The sequence below is a fragment of the Lagopus leucura genome, unplaced genomic scaffold (genome assembly GCF_019238085.1).
Source record: "Lagopus leucura isolate 7727_CA_CO unplaced genomic scaffold, USGS_WTPT01 Super-Scaffold_100008, whole genome shotgun sequence".
Classification (NCBI taxonomy): domain Eukaryota; kingdom Metazoa; phylum Chordata; class Aves; order Galliformes; family Phasianidae; genus Lagopus; species Lagopus leucura.
The window spans coordinates 10,989,157-11,006,021 of NW_024962265.1; the positions used below are offsets into that span (position 1 = coordinate 10,989,157).

At 40.2% G+C, this 16,865-nt stretch overlaps 1 protein-coding gene across 3 annotated transcripts in view; it reads left to right on the plus strand.

Moving 5' to 3' along the window:
* Positions 1-16,865, plus strand: part of MAGI2 (membrane associated guanylate kinase, WW and PDZ domain containing 2) — a 708,774-nt gene that overhangs the window by 436,752 nt on the left and 255,157 nt on the right. The window lies entirely within an intron of this gene.

Sequence of the window (16,865 nt, forward strand, 5' to 3'; positions counted from 1 at the left end):
ACAGTGAAATGGATTGAAGTTACAAAGTTCAGTGTCAGCCCCTACTGCCATTAACAATGGATTTTTTGTTGTAGTGACTGAATCTTTTTTTCCCATTTCTGACATTCCCAATTTTTTCTACATTCACTTTGTGCTCTAGTTTCACATACTTCATTTTTCATTTATATTCATGTTTGACTAATGTAATATTTATACTTTTGGTCTTGGCATCCAGTGAATGCTAATGACAGTTAGATGTTTTCTCAGTCCCAGAAGGATCAGCAAAGACTTTTGTTAATTACACATTGCTTATCACTGAACATCTCAGACAAGTATTTGGCTGTGTGTCAAATGCCTCTAGCTTGCAATTGTAGAATTCAACTATGGAAGATTTGGGAGTGCTCATTTTTCTGCTTTGTTCTCAGCTATGTTTCCAGTTTCTATAGATGGTAGTCTCATGGTCAATGTTTTATCCAGAAACTGATAGCCAGAACATGGAGTCAATTTCAGTTGTTAACTGTGGCCAGACTTTGAGAGAGTTTCCTTTTAGATAGATGTTCTCAGAAGCAACGATAAACAGGTTGGTGTAAAGGTAGCCGTGAGGACCCTATCCCCCATTAGCATCTCCAGTATGGCTGATGTTCCCATAGTAACATGGGAAGGAAACAGTCCTCATCATCTACAGTCACATCAAGGATGCACATAGCTGTACAGGATGAGCCGTCTTATAATAAGTGACAAAAATCAGTAAATGCTGAATAAATGCTGTGGATGCTAAATGCTAAATGATGAAAAAAACCAGATAATGCTCCATTCAAAGAATGACTTGTTTTTCTCATTTTGTTTGATTTTCTGCAATGTTCACAGTCATGGGAAAAATCCATCTATGGATAGAATGACTATTGCATGATGAGATGAAGTGTTAAAAGAAGCCCCAAATAGTCAAAACTGATGTCTGGGAAACAGGTCTGGTGAAAATTGATCTGAGGCTAAGAAGCCACAAACAAGTCCAAGTCTTCTTCAGAGTTTGGGATTCAAATGGCCACTTTATTTTACACCCTGCCTTTTTCCCCATTTCTCAATGGTACTGAAGGTATAATTCATACTTGGTCTCCTATACATTACAGTTATCAGATGGAACTGCTGGTAAAAAGAAAGTTTAAGAATATTTTGCACACAGCCTGACACAATTAAGTGTCTCCTTAAATGACTCACTGAAAATAATATGAATAATTCCAAATGCTGCTGAATCTGAGTCATCTGATCCACTAGTTTATAAATAGCTCAGATACCTTTGCTTGCTTTCATGCTGTCTCTAGCCATTGCAGTTCATTAAGATCAAATGCATGTTGCCTTTCCCCACTATTTGGATTATTCAAGCTATTAAGAAGACACAGAAGTGAGGGAGAAAATCATGAGAGCTTTTTTGTCAATATTGTTGCTAAGGAAACCTTTCTTTTTATTTCAGTGCATGGGACACTACTGTTGTTTTGAGCCTGTCTTGCAAACAGACAGCTACAGAGAAAGCCATCAGGGATGAAAAACAGAATTAATGAAATCTTAGACTTCCATTTTAGGTTGAAAAAGGGTTGTATAAAGCACTTGAAAAGCCATTTGAATGACCTGTGAGTTTAAATGCTTTTTAAACGTCTGATGCATTTTGAAGGGAATACTGAAGATGACGAGTAAGACAGACTTGTGGATATCTCTGGACATATTTTATATAATCTCCACTTCTTCTTTCTGTATGTGCATCTTTGTGGCGTGTCACCAGTTAAAATAAGCAAAATAGAAAATATCTGTCTGGATTGGTAAGGAATGTTTCACTCTTTCCATAGTCATCCTCCAGAGTTGTCCTCTGCTCATATCTGTGCAACCTTGCTCTCTCCTGCCTATAAAGTTTTCCTGACTTAGTCTGATTAGTTTTTAACTATTCTGCCCTTCAAAACCCTTTTTTTTTTTTTTTCAAAGAAAACCACATATGTGTTTTAGTGAAGAGTAATAATCATGAATTTAGAAATGACAGAGAAAAAATGAAAAGCTCATTGGTCAAGCTTAGTATTTTAGCAGACCTATTTTGGTGGTGGCATGGGTTTGCAAGGCTAAGTATTTGTACTGCACTGTGTTTGCTGTGCCACGTTCCCCATATGAGGTGCCTTTGGGCTTTTCTCAGAGAAAAAACTCTTGTGAGACCCCACTTCAAGTACTGCATCCAGATCTGGGGACCCCAGCATAAGAATAACATGAAGCTGTTAGAGTGGATCCAGAAGAGAGGCATAAGATGATCAGAGTGCTGAAGCTCCTTCGAAGAAAGGATGAGAGAGCTGGGCTTGTTCAGCCTGAAAAAGAAGAGGTTCAGGAGTTATGTTACGGTGACTTTCAAGTACCTAAAGGGACCTTTTACACGAGCATGTAGGACAAAGGCAAGAAAAACTTCTGCACTGGCGGGGGCTGAACTAAGTAATACTATATGTGTATATATACATATATATATATATGTTTCTCATTTGTGATGTTCTAATCATTAAAGCACCTGGAAGATGAATAGTACTAAAGAAATAACAAGTTTTGAGTGATCCTTTGCAATACTACAATGCATAAGATGTTTTTTAGTGAGTGGGGATTCCAATTATTCATAAATAAAATCAAATAGATTCCTAACTTCGATGCTTGTCTTCACACTGTTTTATTCATCTACTCATGTTCCTCTTTCCATTGCCCATTCATAATAGAGACATGGAAGCCAGTTATTCATGAACAAGTATCAGAATCGGTTACAATACTCACATGTTTTTCAGACATTTTGTGAAAACTAGTTTTTTCAGATACGCTTATTTCTTTGACATGGTAAATTCTCAGCAAAATACAAGAAGCTGCCTTCATCATCAAGTCACATTAATCAAATACAAGCTGTCCATTAGTTTAGCTTTCATCAGATCATGAGAACTACAAATTTGACTCTAATCTTTCTTCCATTGTGCCATATACTGTGACTGTAACCAAATGTGTAAGCATGTAATGGCATCATACACATAGATGGGTAAAAAGCTGGTTGAACAGTGGGCTGCAGAGCCTAGTGGTTAACTGTCTGCATTCTACATGGATGCCAGTGACAAATGAGAAGTTTATCCTGGCACTGTCATCATGGTTTCAGATAATACCGAACAGAAAGAATAGTCAGTACGCTTGAGAGCAAGACTTCTGAGGGATCCAGATGGCCAAATGTATTCTGGGCTTTATGAACCTGAGCATAGCTATAGATCTGGATAGATGGTGAAACTTTCACCACAAGGGCATCAGAAGGTGGAGTAGGCTGCCCAGGGAGATTGTACAGTCTGTGTCCTTGGATGTTTTCAAGAGTCAGTTCAATAAAGCCCAGAACTGCTTGGTCTGACTCAACAGGTCACTCCTCTTTGAGCAGAAGGTTGGACATAGCAACCTTCTGAGGTCCAAGCCCATCTGAATTATCCCCTGATCCTTTGATTCTAAGCGTAGCTACATGCTCTACAGATTATATAATAAGTCACAGATGAAAAACAGATTACTGTGGGAGCCTAGCTAGAAACCAAAATATCTAGGGAGTTTCTTTAATGCGAGTGTTGATAAAAGCCTTGATAAGAACATACCTCTTTCTTGAACATATGAAAAGGGGTTATTAAAGTGAATGTAAAGGATTATATTTTCATCATTTAATGACAAATTAGTTGAATTTTGACTTTGTGCTTACACAGTCAAGGTTATAATGTGTCAACCGTCTGGGATGGATTCAATATATTGTATATCATTCATTCTTCATGAAAAGTTACAAAACTGTAGAGGTAGCTAATATCACTCATGTATCATTTTTGCACCAATAGCTTGTCATGCAGCAGCTGTCAGTAACAGGATGGAATCCACACTCCTGTACATATCCACCTTTCATTGTTTTCTCAGGTTTTGACATAGGTCTCCCTGCTACCTTAACTTTTGTACATCCAACGCTCTGCAGGTTTCTCAGTGGTAAGGACTTATTACAAAATAAATGATTCAAAAAATATTTGTCTATTTGCTTTGGCTTATCACTGCTGAGATTAATTTGTTTTATTCTCACAGCTCCTTCCGTGCAACACCGCCCCAGAGACATCTTTCTTATGCATCTGTAGTTATTAAATAGTGTCTAAAAACAGTGTTTTCCTATAGAAGGTGATAGACAAAGGACATAACTTTCAGTATGATTTCAGCATGTGTTTAACTGAATCTTGTGCTACTCAATCTCAGAAGCCAAGACTGAAACATCTGTAAATAGACGTTTTATTGAGCAGAGAGTGTAGATGGTAAAGGACAGACAACACATGAGTTAGATTATCTAGGTAAATGGTGAAGGGTTTACTTGGGGTTTTTGTGTGTTTTTGCTTGCTTGTTTTTATGAAGGTAAAGTCTGGGGCACACTTACATGGGTCGTCTTTTATTTTTCTTATAATTTGTGACACCTAAAAGGTGTAAGAGCATAGAAAAATATATTAACTGAAAGTGCTTTGGTATCAGGGCAAAGATATAAGGTGATTGTAGAGCAGAGAATTAAACCAGCAGGACTTGGGAGGATAAATAACCTTTGTGTATGAAACTGTTTAAATTGTCCTGGCTGTCTCTGCCCAGTTGTGGTGCACACAGTTTAAGCAGGAAGATGACAAATCAGGGGAGAGAGTTCATGAAAAATATTATAGGAGTAGGAAATGTGATTTATGTGGGCTGCTCAGACCTCAATCTGTCTAGCTTAGCAAAATGAATCTGAAGGGGTGACTTTGTCACATTTTGCAAGTACTTCCATGGTGTTTGCAGAAATAGATATCAAGTAATAGATAGTTCTCCAGTCTCACAGCCAGCATATAAGCTCCACTGGTTGTAACTAGAACCTGCTCAGTTAGACGTAAAGCACATGTTTTTAGCAATGGAGGCAAGTAATTAGATATGGTTACCATGTATTAAATTTTTAAAGTTAAGACTGGATTTGTTTCCTAAATGACAGGCAATAATTTGAATAGCAATTAATTCAGGATGTTCACAGGAGGATGTGTCCACAAAGGTACCATGTTATTTTACAATCTGAGAACCTGGTTGCTATCCCTTCTTAGTAACTAATATAATTTCTAGAGGGAAAAAGTAGCTTATTTCAGATTGCAGTAACTTCTGCAGAGCCCTGCTTTGAAGGTGCATCATCACATCAGTGTATCCCCAGCAGTGACAAATGCAAACACCTTGGGCAAGGTCAGAGCTGGAGCAGTCCCATAATAGGAGTCCTTTTTCTTTCCAAACACAGATCGGAAGTTGTGATGCTATGTTGCACAGCATCATGAGTGAATCTATTTCTGGCACTCTCAGCACTCACAGCAGATGGGGCCATATAATAGTTTTGGCATTCCCAACGTGCTGCTGCCAGTGTGACACTAGAGGTGGGAGGGCATGGTTAAAGAGCTACTCCCACGAGGCAAAGTGAGGCACAGGCATGTCCAGTGGCATACAGGCAGCATCTGGGGGCACTGCTGTGTGCTGGGAGCCTGTGCAGGTACAAACGCACCCAGAGATGATGTGGGTGCTCTGCTTAGGTTCTGCACAGCACATGGGACACATGCACATCAGATTTTGGCTGCTTAGCAACTCCATAACAAGACTCTCAAAAGGACATACCGTCTGTTTATTCTATAAATGTAAAAAGTCCAATTAAAATCTGCATCCTATGTCCCAAAGAACACTGGAGCACTATCTGCTTTTATAATGCCAAATAGAATTATCAGTGTGGCACCTCCCCACCACAACAGCAGTGCCAGAGGCTTCTGATAGATTGTTACTGTGCAACGCATTGGCCTCTTCATCCAGCAAAAAGCTCCCTCTGGTTTTCTCTGCTCCGCTCTGTAAAGAGCTTCATTAGCCACAAATTGTTTCCCTTGCAGTCAGCTTAAATAAGTATCAGTGTTTTAAAAATAAGGGTTCATTTTGTGTATAGGAAATAATTGTGTGTTTCAAAGCATGAGTGGACAAAAATCTTAAATATTGTTCTTAATTTCAAGTGTATTTTATAACACATTTGCTACAATTCTTAATTTAGAGCAATGTTCTGAGACTGAATTGGCAAATACTTGGAAGGGAGTTTGAAAGTATTAGAAAATGCTATAGGAGATAAAATACTAATTATTAGTTCTATGGGTATTGATAGAAGGTTTACTCAATTATTACTGTTTAGTAATAAAACAGCTAAGAAGCTGTAATCTGATTGAGTTAGAAAGAACAATTACTAGGGGGAAAAGATAAAGAATCATACAATGGCTTGGATTGCAAGGTACGTTGAAGATCATCCAGTTCTGAACTCCCTGCTGTTGGTACCTTCCAATAGGCCAGGCTGCCCAGGGCCCCATCCAACATCTTTGAACATCTCCAGGGATGGGGCATCCACAGCTGTGCCTCTCCTCAGTGCTCTCTGAGTAAAAATTTCCTCCTAATATCTAAACTATATTTACCTTTTAGTTTAAAATTGTTCCACTTTGTCTTGTGACTATCTGCCCCCGTAAAAAGTCAGTCTCCCTCCTGTGCTAGGGTTTTATCTTAGGGACAGATTTGATAAAACAGTATCTCACTGTTTTTCTTTCCCCCCCCCAAAAAAAATGTTTTCAGTTCAACAATTTTTATTTTTATTTTTAAATTAAATCAAAATGTAATCATTTGAATGAGAAATACCTGCTGGCTTTCCTCTTTGAAAATAGTTCTGCATGTTAACTTTTCAGTTCCATTTAATGCGAGTTACGTCTGGAGAGGTTAAAAAAAAAAAGGGAGATGAAAATGACAAGAGGCTATTAGTGTGTATAACCTGCTATTTGATGTTCTCAGTGACTGACATATACATAGATAGCAAATGAGTTAGATTTCACTAAAAATCTTCCCTGAAGACATTTCCTAGCCAAAAGTCTAAATAGAAGATAAATATTTTTAAAAAGAACTTAAAAAAATTAGACCTTCATTGATCTTAAAATGTACAGTCTGATGATTAATCAGTGTGGCAATTTATAAAATATGTCATAAAATATGGGTAAAAGAAATATCTATACTCACAGAAATCCACACCTCAATTTCTTCAAATAAAGTCAATGACTGAGTTTTAACTGAAACTTTGCAAGAAACTTAAAGAAGGCTTAGAGGTAGAATATGAAAGATTTGTATGTGAGGGTAGTGGTAAAGCCAAAAAAGACCTAATGGGTTAAAAGACACTTGCATCTTTTATTTTGCAGTGTTTGAGTTAAATTACTTATGTCAGTATGACAGATGGATTTCACTGCTTTGCTGAGGCATTGACAGACATTCTCCCTGGAAGCAGATGCACTGGTGGAGGATCTGTACACCTTGGCAGCTCAGTTGCCTTCTCCTACCCCTCTCCTTCTCATAGTTCTTATTTATCTGCCAGCAGAGTAGTTTATACTTGACAGCCCTACAGTCTGCTTCAGACAAAATCAGCTAGAAGCACTCGCATGAACTATCAATAAGAATGATGCTTCAGTAACACGGTAATGATGAGGAATGGGGGTCAGGTACAACTTCCACTAGCCTCAGGTTTTTTGTTCCAGACCTGCGACACTGCTGCAGTCCAAAAGCTATTTTGGGAACTTTACACAGAAATAGGTCTTGCTGAGCAAGGTTAGTGAATATAGTGTCAATGCCGTCTGTAAAAGCTGTAAATTTAGTTCTCCTGGACAGAAAACGTGCATAGAAATTCAGCGTTTCCAAAGGAAATACAAAAGCTTTGTAGTAGGGAGCTACTAGTGAAGTAGCTGCTAACATAGCACTTTAATGGTGCACAGCAGCGACTTTTCGGATCATTCTGAATGGCACTTTTAATGTGGGACACACAGCTAAAAAATCAGAACAGACAGTAGCTCTGTAAGTTTTTCCTTGCAGCCTGCTCAGTAATCACCATCTTGCCTTTCTTCTGAGGATCTCATTCCTATACATTCTCCATGCCTTTGTAACCTTTGATTTTCTGACACTGTGAACCACATAAAGCAAGGCTTACACCACTGAATTATTTCATAGTAATAGTTACATATTCCTCTCATTTACTATACATTTTGGCTGAAAAGTGTAAAGTGCCCTCTCAGGCTTATTACCTGCATTCACTGTGTCAGTGTGCTGACCCTTGTAGCTTCAACACAGCAAATCTGTAGTGCAGTAAGCTTTCCAGTTTAGGCATACTGGTTCAAATTCGGCTGCAACAACTGTCCTCAATAACATCACGGAGCAGAACTGAGCAGGATTTGGCCCACTTCATATGGATAACTTATTTCTACTATTTTGGGCTGTTGTGCTTAGCACAAACAAGTCAAACAGTCCGAATAAGAGCTGGTCATAAGCAAGAAGAAAGACTACACTGTTGTTATAAATACTAATTTCTGTTGTCAATTATAGGATTAAATAAATTAAATATATAGCTGCATATTCCCACTGACATGCTGACCAGGTCAGGGACAAACTAAAAACTGCCTTCAACGCTTTTACTCACGTGAGTGCATGAGAAATCTACTCTGTGTGTGCCAAAGCACCGTGTGTAAGTGTGAACGTGTGTGTGTGTCCACCTGCACACATCTGGCTGCATGAGTCGCCTTATTTTCTGATGTGGAGAACAGACTCTGCTGTTTTCTGTGGGGGTCTACACATCATGCTTTTGCACACATAATTTGGCCACAAGTTTGTAGACCAGCACTAGAGGAGCAAAAGAAGAGCGGCTGAAGTCCCTGTGTTTGCTCAGCCCAGAGCAGAGGAGCCGAGGGGAGGCCTGATGGCTGCACCTCCTCACAGGGAGCGGAGGGGCAGCGCTGAGCTCTGCTCTGTGTGACAGCGACAGGGCCCGACGGAACGACATGGAGCTGCGTCAGGGGAGGGGCGGGAAAAGGGGCTCGGGAAAGGCTCTGCACCAGGGGGCGGTGGGCGCGGAACGGGCTGCCCAGGGCTGTGGGCACGGCGCGGAGCTGCTGGAGTTCAAGGAGCGTTTGGACACTGCTCTCAGACACATGGTCTGATTTTTGAGTGTTCCTGTATGGAGCTAGGGATTGGAATCAGTGATTCTTCCGGGTCCTTGTGTCCAGAAGGACTTGGTTCCCATCAGTCAGCTGATGACTACGTGTCTAGCTCCAGCCATATCTAGTCCTTATCCTTAACTCTTTCAGAGTCAGAGTTGTGACCCATGGGTCCTCTCTCCGCAGCAACAGGGTGCTTCAGAGCCTTTCTGAGGTCTCCTTTTGCGTCCTTCTGCTCTGGCAAATGAAGTCTCTTCAGTGCCCTCCATCATGAATACTAGCCTGTTCTTTGTCTTTCACTCCAGTATCACCAGTACCCATTAAAAATGGTACCTTTATAAACAAATCCTGTTATGCATTGATGGACTCATCCCTTCTTTTCTGACCATTACTTGTTTGACACCTTTATGAGAGTGATGACTCAAGCCTATCCTCTAGCACTAATAGCTGTAACTGAATATGCCCAGAGCATATGCATTTAAAAGGGCAGAGTTAAGAAATACTGAGAGGCACTGAATTGGTGGGAAGCCAGACTGCTTTGTAATAATGCATCCTGACTCTTTAGAGGGAAAGGTGGCAATGGTCTTCAGAAAGTTTGTAAGGCTATTCCGGTCCAGGCAAGAATGATGAAGAAAAAGGTTTCCTGCCTTATCAGGGCAGAGGTGTGTTCTCTTCTTCTCTTTCCCCACCCTACATGTTTTTGTCACATCTCTTTGTTCCTGTGTGGATTTTTCCATGTTCAAATCAGAACTCCCTTCCTTTGAAGCTTAGGTCAGCACTGGGCAAGGCACTGGGCATTACTGTTGCCAAGAGCAGCCTGTCCTCTCTCAGTTGCATGCTTGTGCGTAGACAGGGTCAGAGCATGATTGAAGGGTGAGAGATGCACAAAAGCAGACCAGGCTTGAAATTAAATAGTCTTTGAAGCTTTTTCTTAACTAGTCTCACTCTGGCACAGACCCCTGCCTTAAGGGGATCATCCAGTGGAATAGCAATGACCTGGAGCTCCTGCTCTGCCCACTCAAGCATGCAAGGAGGAGAATGTATCTCAAAAATGACCATATGAGAATATCTGGGCTGCAAAAAAAAATGTTTGTAAAAGTTGTACATTAACATTAAAAGAATGAAGACTTTATAGTTTTTTTTCTGCGTACAACTGATTTTTTCAATAATAGTGAATGCTACACAGAAAGAAAAAGATGGAAAAATCCTAGTGGGTTAGACCTTTATCTCTTTCCACATTTGTAACTGGTGCCAATGGAGTAGCTGTCCTAATTAAAAAGAACTTGCCCTTTCAAACAGAGGAGCTGGATTCTGATCCAAATGGCCTTGTAGAAAAGAAATTGCTGAATAAAGTCATTACTCTAATTAACATTTATGCTCCTAATGTTAACAGTGTACTTTTAAAAGGAACCAGTAGCACAGCTATTCCTCCTTAAATCACCTAATGGTCTGGTATGGGCACTGATTTTAATTGCCCTTTGGTTATCAATTTAGACAGAACTACTAGGGGTGATTGCATTGTAAATCAGATATCTCCAGAAAGTCATTAATGAGCTAATGAGTGATAGATGTTTGTAGTGATGAAAGACACAGCTGATAATGCTTATTTAGCCAAGTAGCATACTTATGTGTTCTCTCTTGCATATGGAAAGAAGTGACCATATACCACCAACTAAACTATAACATACTAGCTATTACACAGTCTGTTGCCTGGTTTTATCTTCCACTTCCTAGCATTAGCCCAGTCCCCTGTACTCTACATCCCTAAGCTGTTTCTGTGATTTGTAATTCACAGAGCTGTAGTCTGAAGCCCTGCATCTCAGTTTGACTTTGTTTATATATTTCTTGTCTCCCTTAGCATAAATCATAAAGACAACTTAATTGGTTTATACTTCCGAAGCAGTTTGAAATGTGAAACGTTGTGTAAGTGTTCAAGGTTGTTATTACTTTGTGACTCTTCCTGAGCCATTTTCTTTCCAGAATGAAAGTTAAAGAGAAATTATTTGCCATTTACAAGAGTAAATATGGTGAATTCTGTCACAAGTAATCACTCAAGTATCACAAAAAAAAAAAAAAAAAAAAAAAAAAAAAAAAAAAAAAACCTCTGTTTCACAGAACTGCATTTCTTAAACGCTTGAACTTTGCATCGTTTTCATAACACTGTAAATCTATTAACATCACTGGAAGTATTTGAGTTGCGCTCATGTGGAAAGAGGATTGGGTCTTTGATATCTGTATCTGTAAGGGAGTAGTCTTGTGAAAGTATAAAGGTTCTAGTAAATACAGATCTTCCACATAGGTTTTGCTATAAATGAAACAATCATCCTTTTGATATACTTAGAATTTGAGATTATGATTTTTTTCACAGCAGGAATGTCTATAATTGCATCAGTATTTAAACTATAGAAATCTTACAGATTGCTTCTCTCGCAGATGCATATTTTAAGGAAAGAATTTACATATACCTAACTGATGTGGTTTTTATTTTCAAGAATAACCTTTTGTCTTTTTTGTAGGACCTGACTGAGCATTATCAGAGAATTTTTATCAGCTGCAGTGTTCAAAAGCTAAAGACAGACAGAGACAGATGTTTTTGCATTTAATTCCCTTTGTTGCTTCACTGGCTCACAGGGCAGAGTCAAGAGGTATCCATGACTAAGTAGAAAAGTCTTTTACCCCAGAACGGGATTTGAGGATCAGGAATGAAACAACCAAGCAAAACAAGGACAGCCAACAAAAAGTAGCCTAGGGCAACACAGTGTGTCAATGGGAAAGAGAGAGATAAGAAACACTTGGACAGTTGTGCATGTTGGCTTCAATCTGTAATGACTGTGCAGACCACACATCAAAAACATTTGGCTGTCCTTGATAGAGAACAAAAAAAAGATATAGGACAGATTTTTCAGCTGTTGCTTTTTTTTTTTTTTTCCCCTCCCCCTTTAGTTGAAATTTTTAAACAGTCAACCTGGTAAACAATAGCTTGTTTACTCTGTTTTTAACTATTTGTCTAACCACCTTCAGGCAACTGTTAGATGTTGTCTCAGAGAGACAAACTGAACGGTGTGGTTGTGTTTTAACATCTCTTGTTTCCACTGCTTATCAGCTTTCACTAGGGAAAAATCTATTTGCTTTGTAGATTTCTAGCATAAATTAAGTACAAAATTTGGATCATCGACTCCAGTGACAATTAACTTAGTCTGCACTGACAACTTCTGCATTTCTCCTGTTCTTTGTGCGCAGAGATCTTTGGCCTCGGGACCATAGTGTCTATTTGTGCCTGAATACCATCATGGCCAAGAAATGAGTGGGAAGCACCTAGATACTACACATTTCCACAGCAATCTTATTCATGCCCAGATAATGTGTAAAATTAATTGTGACATATGACAAAGAGCACGTACTCTTGTGGCTGTGGTACTTTCTTGATAATCTTGAGGCCAGTTTCCTGGTGATCTCACAGAATCACAGAATCACAGAATTGTAGGGGTTGGAAGGGACCTCCAGAGATCATCGAGTCCAACCCCCCTGCCAAAGCAGGTTCCCTACAGCAGGTCGCACAGGTAGGCATCCAGGCAGGTCTTGAACATCTCCAGAGAAGGAGACTCCACCACCTCCCTGGGCAGCCTGTTCCAGTGCTCCGTCACCTCACTGTAAAGAAGTTCTTGCGCACATTTGTGCGGAACTTCCTATGCTGCACTTTCTGGTTGTTCCCCCTTGTCCTGTCTCTACACATTGCTGAAAACAGTCTGGCCTCGCCATTCTGCCCCCCACACCTTAGATATTTATAGACCTGGATCAGGTCCCCTCTCAGTCTTCTTTTCTCAAGGCTGAACAGACCCAGTTCACTCAGCCTTTCCTCATAGGGGAGATGCTCCAGGCCCTTCACCATCTTCGTGGCCCTTCGCTGGACTCTTTCCAAGAGATCCCTGTCTTTTTTGTACTGGGGAGCCCAGAACTGGACGCAGTACTCCAGATGAGGCCTCACCAGGGCAGAGTAGAGGGGGAGGATCACCTCCCTCGACCTGCTGGCCACGCTCTTTTTAATGCACCCCAGTAAGCCATTGGCCTTTTTTTGGCCACAAGGGCACACTGCTGGCTCATGGCCAACCTGTCGTCCACCAGGACACCCAGGTCCCTTTCCGCAGAGCTCCCCTCCAGCAGGTCATCCCCCAACCTGTACTGGTGCATGGAATTATTCCTCCCCAGATGCAAGACTCTACACTTGCTTTTGTTAAACCTCATCCGGTTTCTTACTGCTCAGCTCTCCAGCCTGTCCAGGTCTCGCTGAATGGCAACACAGCCTTCAGGCGTGTCAGCCAATCCTCCCAACTTCGTATCATCAGCAAACTTGCTGAGGGTGGCCATTATCCCCTCATCAAGGTCATTGATGAAGATGTTGAACAAGACCGGACCCAGCACAGACCCCTGAGGAACACCACTGGTTACAGGCCTCCAACCAGACTCTGCACCACCACCAACGACCGTCTGCGCTCTGCCAGTCAGCCAGTTCTCAACCCACCTCACTGTCCACTCATCTATCCCACACTTCCTCAGCTTTGTTATAAGGATGTCGTGGGGGACAGTATCAAATGCCTTGCTGCAATCAAGGTAGACTACATCCACTGCTCTCCCCCTATCCACCCAGCCAGAGACAACATCATAGAAGGCTACCAGGTTGGTCAAGCACGACCTCCCCCTTGTGAACCCGTGCTGACTACTCCTGATAACCTCCTTTTCTTCCAGTTGTCTGGAGATGACATCCAGTACAAGCTGTTCCATCACCTTTCCAGGGACAGAGGTGAGGCTGACTGGCCTATAATTGCCTGGGTCTTCCTTCTTGCCTTTTTTGAAGACCGGGGTGACGTTGGCTATCTTCCAGTCTTCAGGCACCTCCCCTGTCCTCCAAGACTTCTCAAAGATGACAGAAAGCGGTTCTTGTAGCTGAAATCTCGTAGCTGAAGCAACAAGGGCTTATTTAGGATCTCACATTGCGATCCTCAGTGTGCTGTACCTGATTGAAAGTTATCCTCCATTCTGCTGGGAAGAATGACATTGTGAATCTTATTTCAGGTATTTAATGAAGAAAAACCTAGAAATGGCCCAATTATATAGTTTAGGAATGAGAAGACTCAAGTGGGCCATCTTCATTCATTAGAAAATCATAGAATCATAGAATCGTTGGGGTTGGAAAGGATGTTTAAGCACCACCTACTTCCAACTGCTCTGCCATCGGTAGGGACACCTCTTTCTAGATTAGGTTGCCCAGAGCCCCACCCAACCTGGCATTGAAACTACTTCCATGATCACACATGGATCCAAAGCTTCTATGGGCAAACTATGCCTCATGACTCTCAAAGGGAGAATTTCTTCCATATGTAATCTAAATCTCACCGCTTTAGTTTAAAGCTGTTACCTTTGGTCCTATTACTACACTCCCTGATAAAAAGTCCCTATCCCTATCCTCTTGGCCCCCTTTTGCTACTGGAAGGCCACAATGGAGTCTCCCCAGAGACTTCTGAACAAGCCTAACTCCTCAACCTTCCTTCACAGGACAGGTGCTCCAGCCCTGTGAGCATCCTCATAGCCCTCCTCTGGACTCACTCCAACAATCCATGATTGCTTCCTTCCCTACTTAGTTCTTCTTTAACCATGTGATGAAATGACACCAGGAAATATCTATCGCATCAAAGCCTAACATTAATTTGCTTGGTTCTAATTTGTGTGTGCAAGAAGTCTATCTTGGACAATCTGCAGATGCCTTCTTAGGCAATTAAGACAAAGATTTCCTGCATACCTCTCTAACTGACAAGACAGAGTTTTCCTGTAGCAGCTTAAATGAATGAATACAAAAATTACAGGGATATATTCTTTCTGGAAGAAGAAAGTTTGAAGAAAATGTCAAACAGCCTACAGTGCCTCACTGAGATTGTCAAAAGGGAACCGGAATCAACAGGTTTCCAACCATAAATCCATTAAAATGCTACTGTGAAACTGTAAATATATCCTTATAAAATAGGCCTGTAAAATTATTTCCCTATAAAAAGGGAAATACAGGACTAGTCCAACTTGAGGAGAATTATTCTAGCATACTGTTTCAGTCAAAAGACAGTTAAGGTAGTCAGCACTGTGAGACATCAACAAAATACATTTTTTAGCAATCTCTTTCATGAGAAGGTGGAAGTTTCAGATTAACTTTAGTGTCATTCTTTGAAGGGTGACGTCGGGTGATGGGATTCATTTAAAATGTATAATATACAGTAAAATAGTTACTAATATATTTATCAAGCTGAATTGTTGCACAGTCTTGTTCCAGTGTTCTGCATTCATACTTCTGTGATTCATGTTTGTAAAGTTCCTTAAATAAGTTAGAGTAGCCTTTTAAGGAATGTTATTTAATCTTTCACTTCTGTTACACTCAGTGTAAAATCAAAACTTGAGAGCTAAAGGTCTCTTTATATTTCCTGGCAGCTGGGAGATGTATGATGATGTGCAGTGTGCACAGCATCTGATAAACAATCATCTCCCTTCTAGGCCATTATTTAAAATTGATTTATTCTGCTGCTCAGAGGGAAATACAGACTTGAAGAATATCTTGGAGAAAGAAGGTCAGGACCTTAATCTTTGTGGAGCAAGCCTCTTCCTTTCCCATAGCCACCTCCACCTGAATTTAACACAGGATAGTTTATAGCTGCTTTATCTGAAATGTATTTCCACCTTCAATCCACAGGATTCTAAGGTCTGATGAGAGAACAGTTATTTCCCAACGGCAAAAGATTTTGTGTTCAAGAGAGCTATTTTTATTCACCTGGCTTGGACTTGGAAGAAATTAAAGGAGTGATGAAAACAGTTCAAGCAGTATCTATTCTTTAAAAGTGAAATTGTTCTTTCTCCTTGATTCTTGTACTTCTAGACATAACGTTATGTGCCTAAATTCATATATGAGACTGCTAATAGCTAAAAGATTCAGTAACAAATGAGGAATGCTGAATATTTCTAGGATAAAACCACTCTAGTACTTAAGAAAAAAAAAATAGCTAAAAGAAAAAAAGCTATATGAAATGGAAGAAATCTGGAAGCAAAGATAGAGAAAAGTTTGGAGTCTGAAATCTCCAAAAAAGAGTGAAGCACAAAGTAACTTCCCCAAGGAAAATGTGTATTTTTAAATGCATATTAATTCTGTATGTCTTAATTTGGATGTCTTCAAAATTTCTGAAAATCTGATTTGATTCAGACCACCTCCTATACAGATATAACATACTGCATCAGTTTTATAAGAATTGATTTGCTACTAATATTCTTCATGAAAAAAAAAAAACAAAACTAAATAGGAAACAGAAGCAATCTCACATATTCTTACTTCAACAGCCTTTTCCCAGTCTGTCTGGAAAAAAATAGTTCTTACTGGGAACAGCTGAGGTCCTGGAGCAAGAGAAGATGAGCTCATCTGTGATGTTGGAAAGTTTGACAGCCTGGCTATCTGCTCCTGTATTTGTGAATTTAGAAACTTCCTCTGCTATTGCATTCACTGGCGGCCAGAACACTCTTGGGCAAAAATCCGCAGTATAATTAGTGATTTAATTTTAATGTAGATGAATAGACAATCCTGAAGCCAGTTATTAAAATGTCATTAGTTGACACAGAAGTTAGCATATCTGCCTAATGTCTGTTAGCAGAAGCTGCAGAGACCAGCCTAAATGAGAATGCTGCCTGGGGAAGAGTCACAGCAACACAAGTCATCCAAAATCTCCCTGTCTCTGGAAAACAGCTGGTGAGCTCTTGTTCAAGCATTTGTAGGGAATGCATTGGTGATGTAAGAACAACATTTTCTTAACACTGCCTGTCTGTTGTAGC